Genomic DNA, 8105 nt, shown 5'->3' with positions numbered 1-8105 from the left:
TGGAGGGATACTCTCTCAGCCTACATATACTCTGGAGGGCCTACCTAGGTCCTGCCCCAAATGATGGGACAGATTTTGGGACAGATTTTGATGATCCCCTTTGGAGACCTCACCTTCCCTGAGGAGTGGATTGGGGAATTGGTGGGGGACATGGGAGGATGAGCGGGAGAGGGAACTGGGATTCCAGTCGAGAGAGATAAAGTACTAGACTGTACTTGGCCAAAAGACTGACCTTGGCAGTGAGGAAAGAGAGATGGGGAAAGCAAAAAGATCACCAAGGGCAAAGGGGAAGAGAGGGAAGACCAATGTCAGGGCAAATACCAGTGTTGTAAGTGTTAACTGAAGCTCCCAGGGGAAAAAATCTACCTCTAAGGATATTCTGGGCTAATTCAGAGTGAAAATACCTTTTGTTTTATTAACTGCTAACTAGCCATTTATTTAACACTTCCACATGAAATCTAAGGTCTTTGTGACTATCAGGTATATCACTTTGGAATGTATGATCATGCCCCTGGCAATCACTGAACAGACAGCTAAGCATGCTGTGAGAGTGCATCCCAGACCTTCTGCATGGGTTTTCCTGCTTCCCCACAGCCTGCCTACCTGCTGTTTCCACCAGTGGATTAAGAAAGCAGTTTGATTTCTGATTTTCTTTGTTCTGTTGGTACAAAAACTTCATTAAACTGTTATCATGTTGCAACATGGAATGTAGGATAACCCAAATCTGTTTTCCTGAGTTGTAGTCATTCATATTTGACTCCAGTATACGCTATCATATTCTCTTTGAAGGGAGAACTGTGTGTTTTATGTTGTCACTTGTTTTAGATTTTCTCTCTGGAGGCAACACATTCAACTATTTGACACTTCTTGCTTTGATATATCAGGTTAAAATAAAAGAAAACCATATTTAAAAAATTCTCCTTTTGGGAAGGGCATGGATAGAGAATCCTGCAAAGCTTTCTTTTAACTGGTTCTATTCTGTACACTTATTCTTCGCTTTCCCTTTTCTCCTCTCATTCTCTCTGTGTAGGCTTTATATTCACACTGGAAAAGATGTCAAAACCCATTCAGCTTTCTAATTTCTTTTGTTTGTTTTCTCATGTTGCTAAATTCTATTTATCACAAAAGCATTCAAAAACCTCACCAAAAATCCCTGGGATAAATAAGGAACTCATGGGTTAATTATAGCTTATTTGCAATTTAGTGACATTTTCAAGTAACAACTGTATTGTTTCATTGCAGTAATTTTATATGTAACTTAAATCTTCTTTCTCAGCCTAACAAATGTGTTTTCTAGAGATAAGGAGTCTGTTTTCACTATGATTGCTCTCTATATAGTAAAACTTTTTGTATAGGCTTAAAATATCACATATGGCATATTAATCATTTTCCCTTTTAATTGTGTCTTTAGACTCAATTTTGCATGCTGACATATTTGTCTTTGTTTTCTTAGTTTGAATTTGACTTTCAGTAATTTATTATCCTAACAAAATTATTCTTCATCACTACAAATACATGTGCATATTCTTCTAAATTGACAATTTAAAATAAGCTAAAGTCTTAATAATATGAAATAAAAATAAATACTGCCTTAACTTGATTTCATGGATATTTAGAAACTTGTTGAGATGTAAGTACTGTCCAACCGTTTATTAATTACCCGAAGGAAAACAATTGATGGAAAGCTCTCTCTCCCTTCCAGTGGAAAATGACCTTGGAGAGTGAGGCAGGCTTAGGTAAAATTTCTCATGAGGCAATGAAACCTAGAAAAGACCCTCAGCCTACGTTTGTGTTCATCGTGCTTTATACTTGATATAAAATGTTGTGTTTACATGATAGAAGCACAAACTGGCTTATAATTTCAGTACTTACTTAGTACTGTAGTAAAAGAATGTGTCCTTGAAGTGCTTTCATTTACATTGTTTATATGTCATAGATCAACATAACAAGTAATTCTTAACTATCAATGTTTATTATAATCATGGAAGAAGATACCATATACTGAACTTACCAGGAGGTATGTACTTGCCAAGAGCTCACTTAAATGCAGTGCTTTATTAACCTTTAAAATAACCATTGGAATCATAAGGACTTGTTAGTCCTCCTTTTACAGATGAGAAACGGAGTCTCAGAAGGGCTAGGGAAACCCTAACTGCCTATGTACATCATTTAGTGTTCTGCTTGAACATGAATCCAGTTTTATAAAAAGCTCTGTTCTTTTTATCTCAGTTTTAGTTTTAATAGTTTTTATTTTTAATATTTTTATTTGTAATAGTTTTTTAAGAATTTCATTCAATAGGTTTTGATTGTATTTACACATCCCCAAAACCCCCTAGATCTCTTTGCTTCTATATATACCCAACTTGCTGTCCCTTTTCCATTCTTCTTTTCTTCCTTTTACGTTTTAAACCATCAAGCCAAATTTGTGTTGCTATATATTCTTTGATGTTAAACTTCTACTGGAACATGGTCAATTTCCAAGAGGCTATATGGCTCTTAAACAAAACTGACTTTCTATCTTCCAGTAGCTATTAGTTGCCTATATTTCCTTGACTAGCTTGAGACTTTGCCACAGTGACTGCATATACAAGATCCATGCACAAAAGAGTCAAACCAAAAGCACTGCTCTTACTATTTGTATTAAAGCTCATTTTGCAGTTGTTTAACTCAATCACATGGCTTTAATTATAAATGCATAGGCAGTGAACGAATAGCATAAGTCTTTTCTCAAATCTTCTCTTCTGTCCTTTAGAAATCAATTTGTGTGTTGCAAGACCTGTGGCAGGCACTTTGGCCCTAACACAGAGTGTCTGATCTCAGTTGTTCTCCACAAACATTAAGCAAGACTCAATGTTCTTCTCAGTCCTACATCTTTCTTATCACTAAATCCAGTGCCAAAGAGATGACATTGCCAAGTTCCACTGCTATCTCACGCTGTAGCCTGTCTCCTTAGACCATAACTATGCCAGCTTTTATGTGCTCATTAAATGGAGAGTTTCCTACTTGGTTTCTTTAGTAGATAAGGGAACACCATAATTTACATTGCCTTTCTTTAGATGAATTTAAATCTTTAAAAAATGGAGCCCCCACTGGGCTTTCTTTCCAGGATGTCTTTCCTTTGGCCCAGTGCACTGCAATAGATCTCTCTTCAGCTTGATCTCAGTAACAACTGCTGCCATCTTAACATTAACCTGGATGCTCTCCAGTTTCAAAATATTCTCAGCCAAACATAATTTTCACTCAGGTTTCCATGGCATGAACAGAGTGAAACCATAGTCTTTGCAAAAAGTATCATGGATATAGCCCCTGGTAGAATCGTTGTTTTCCTCTGAAATTTGATGAGCCAGGTCTCCAGTGTCCACATTTCTCTCAGCATTCTTGTTTTCCTAGTTCCCCTAAGAGAGCCCACTATCAGACTCATCCTTGCTTCAGCATAAAACAGTTCCAAAGGTCTAAGAATCCAGAGGTCTGGCTTATCATGGCAAGGTTCCCATTTTTTCGGAAACAATTTTGCCACACCTCATTGTTTTTTCTCCAACCCGCAGTCTCATAATTTATATTAGTCAACTTCTGTGATAGTGTGAGCTAATTTATCAACAATGACTCTTTTTCCAAACATTTCATTGATCATATTTATGTGGAGAATTCTGGTCACTATAGACATAGTTTCTGGCATACTGGCATGCATTTAATTTTAGGAAACCCAATAATAAGCAGTAAATTATGCACTAATCTGTCACTATTGATGCCACTTGACACTTCCGTTTATTGTGTGCTCATCTCTTCTAAATGGGAATTTCTGATTAAAAATGGAATTTAATAGCAGTAAATATTCAGGAGATAATTGTACTTATATAATATTGAGATTTAATTAAAAATGCAAATAAGAAACTTTGCTAGATTGCTATTTAGGCTCCTTCAGGCAAAGTCTAAAGTCATTGTTTAGAAGACATGAACATTATGGAACTGTGGTTAGCAAATGAAGTTTTAATAAAGTTCTGGATAACTGAGCAGAATAACATCTGTAATGATCTAATGTCTATCCCACATTTTCATGTTTTACTTGCATTGCCTTTTCTTTTCTAGGGAAACCTCAGAAGACGTTTCCAGGAAATTACTACAAACATTATTTTCTATTTATTAAAAAGGTTTTACAAGCCATTGATTATAGACATGCAAAAGTTAAAATGTATGCTTTCTTAATGCTGAGGATAGAATAGTTGTTTCTGGAATTATTTTCTATTGTATTTTATCTGGGCAACAGTCAGAGCATGTGAAAGACAGCAAAACTATTAATTCACAATTCAAAACCTATGTCACAGTAACTGACCTTCATCTGGCTGTCCTGGTGCAAAAAAGAATGCTGTATATTGCACTTGGTACGGTGACACACTCCTTTCAGCAAGATGATGCAGAGTTCTATATTTGCTTGGACTACAAGACAAACCCTGACTTAAAAATCCAATTAACCAACCAAATAAACAAGCAAAAGGAAGTTAAACTTGAATAAACTACATATTTGTAATATCATCTTAGGACAACTGAAACCTTGAAGCCAGAGACAAATTAATTAAAACACAACAGATATACAGTAGATTTACTAACAGAAGTGGGAGGGGGAACCATACAAACCTTTTTATTAACAATAAAATACAGCTACTGAAATTTAAAGACAAGGGGTCCAAAATCAGGAAATATTTTGTTTAAACTCCTATGCTAAGGTTTAACAGAAGAGAAAAACAGTCTCTCTGCTTATGACACTTCTGAGAGTAATGGCCTGGGAGTTCAACACCAAAGATGTTTCCAGGTTTTTAGAGCTTCAGGGTGGGTGTTTTACAATTAAACTCAATGTCCAGCATCAGCATAGTTATTGCTGATTTACTGTTTAGGACAGACAGCAAGATTGCCTCCTGTGCTTCAAATACCACACACCATCTCAGAGTGCCAAATCACTTATACTTTTGTTTGACTTGGCTACACATTAAAATTTCTCAGTCTTTTCACAAACTTGGTGATATGTGAACTTTTCTAGGGAAATATGAGCAAACATCTATTTGCCACAGCTACGAGTCCCATGAAAGACAAAATTAGTGTTCCCACCTGAATTAAACTTGGTGAACCACTGAGTTTTTTGTTTTTATTTTTCTTGTTATCACAGGACAGACACATAAATATTCTTATTAAGAATAATAAACTTACTGGAGCACACATTACTCAAAGGTCTTGCATCACTGAAAAGTCTGTCTCAACCTGGGGTGATGACTCATGAAAACTGCATCCTTAAACACAGCACAAGCCAGTATCTTCATCCAAGCTGTTACTGCTTACATACCATTGGGAAGGAGCTTGTGAATCTTGTAAATTTCAGGATCCAGAGTCTTTTAAGTTTTTGCTTGCTGAATTTCGTCAATTTCCTTTTTCTTTGTATCTCCCCAGTCTTATGGATATTTGTTATGACAACAAATAGAACTGAAGGAGACACTATACTTAGTGATACTGTACTACAAGGGATGTATAAATGGTAAAAGTGAGTAGGAAGCAATGCATTGGTAAATTCGAAGAATGGTTGAAAGCAGTATCTTCTGTATTGCCTTGTTTTGTCCTGCCACACTTCTGGTATATACCTGAACATTAATTAACTAATCAAAAAATGGAGGCAGAAAATAAATATCTTTCTTATTTTGCCACAGGAGAGTTGATGATTGTAAGCGTTTCGGGATGGGTCAGGACAGGATGAAACAGGAGTGGATCAGGTATTCTGGCACTCAGGAGTCACAGAATACTGAGTGTTACACAGCTCAGGTGGAAAGGAATCCTGGAGCTTGGGAGCCAAGGACCACCACAGGTTGCAGAAAGCTTAGCTGCTTTCAGCCTTGCCTCAGAGAAAGGCTTCCCCGTGTTTCCCCTCTGCTCCTGCAGGACAGGGTCTTCCATTCTGGCTGGGGATGTTTGCCTAGTGTAGCAGTTTTGCTCCGTAAGAGGTTTCTCCCTCGAAGTTGCTACAGTTCAGCTCTGCTCTTGGAGAGCAGAGAGTGGAGCAGGGAGCAGAGTGTAACCACTCAACTCTGCCAAGGGAAGGTTTCCTGGGCAAGTGTTACAGTCCTGCTAGCTCTGCTCTGCTCTGCTCTGCTCTGCTCTGCCCAGGGTCACCTCTGCTCTGTCACAGCCGCAAAAGAAGATCTTCACCCCAAGCTCATCCAAAGGGGTTTATTGGAAGGCAGCTGGACAAGCCAAGATGAACATACACAGGGTTTACATAGGGATTCTTGGGAGGGCGGGGAAGTTTTTCCAGGGTAGGGATTGGTCTGATTTCAGGGCTGAGCTCAGATTGGCTAGAGATTGGTTACTTTTCTGAGCAACGTCAGCAACTTTTAAAGGGATAAAAATAAAGGACAACCCCCCCCCAATTTTCTACTCAGAAAGCTAACATCTCTGTGCAAGAAGAAGAGAAAGCAGCTTTTTCTGACACCCAGGACACAGAAATTGTACAACCTAAACAGTCATACTTAAATCTTATGTAAGCATCTACCCAGCTAGTGGAAGCATTCACTGAAATACAATTTTCAGTAAAGGAAGCTAATGAGGGAAATGAATAAATTGTGATGAGCACTGAAAACAGAAAATGTTATGTAAAATAATTACTCTTAATCAAACAAAAGTTCATAGATGGGCCCATTTAATAGAAGATGTGAAGAAAATATTTTAGTTTTAAAAGAGTAACTTCATCAAAAGTAACAATAAAAACATAATAAATGGTTCATGATTTTCAGTGAATAGTTCAAGCACAGAATTTAGCATTAGTAACTTGATGTAGCTGTTTAAAACAGGAAAGTACTGGCTTTTTAGAAGAAAAAAACATTAAATTCACCACCACATAGGGTGTGTCACAACCATATTAAATTCACCATTCACATAGGATGCATCATAATCACATCTAACTCTAGCTCCCAAGGGATCTAGTGACTCTAATGTTTCCTCCAGGGACATTCACACTAATGTGTTCATATTTACACATGAATATAACTCAAAATAATAAAAAATAATCTTCAAAAGAGAAAACATATGAGAGCACAAGTTGATATTTTGTTACACTTTGATGCTTTCATTACATTACATTGAAAAGTATTTGAATTTCATTTAGCTCTGTGAATGTCATCACTCTGGTCGACATAATCTAAACTTACCAAATTATTAGATAAATTAAATGAATATTGTAAGTGAAAAGTACCAAATGCTATCAATATACAAGAGAAGAACTAAAATGGAATTTAAATGTAATAAATTCATATTTTATTTCATTGAAACTTCAAACTACAATTGATTTCTTACAATGAACAAATGAATATTTCAGTAATAGTTAATGCAGTAAGTGTTCCACTATTTCCCACTGTTGGGTATTTTGAAGGAAATTGTTTCTTTTTTTTTCTTTCTTTCTTGAAAACAAATGAGAACTATATTCAATTTAGCCTTAAATTACTGTATACTCTTTGACTCAGTAAATTCACTTCTTATACTCTGCCCTTAGAAAAATACAGGGATATATAACATGGTGTATAAATCAGGACATTCAGTGTTATTTAAATTAATAAAGCACTAATTAATATTCTAGGTACCACAGAAGAAATAAATTATGTTCTAGTCATATGGTAGGCCACCATTCAGTCACTCAACAACATATCCCCCCAAATCTTTCATATATGAAAACTTAACAATGCAATGTTAAGTTTAAAATGGTAAGCTAAAGTGTGTATATTATTGCTCCTTTCTAATACCTCACTGACTGATCAATGGCATGAGATCTGTCATTCTAAAGATTAAAATAGTTTTTCTTACACACACACACAGGCACACAAGTTATAAAATTATGTATATTATATTTTTACATATAATATATAAAAATTATTATAAAATATATGTAATATGTATATACAGTCATAATTTATACAGAATATAGGTATATTATATGTAAATATAATATATATTCATATAACTATAAAATTACATGTAATATACAGTGTATGATATAATACATATTATTTTATTCCATAAATATTAATCTAAGAATATATATGAGAAGTTATATATTTAAATATCAACTTACTATA

This window comes from Mesocricetus auratus, unplaced genomic scaffold, assembly GCF_017639785.1.
Source record: "Mesocricetus auratus isolate SY011 unplaced genomic scaffold, BCM_Maur_2.0 Super-Scaffold_100006, whole genome shotgun sequence".
NCBI classification, from domain to species: Eukaryota; Metazoa; Chordata; class Mammalia; order Rodentia; family Cricetidae; genus Mesocricetus; species Mesocricetus auratus.
This window is presented reverse-complemented; position numbering follows the sequence as displayed.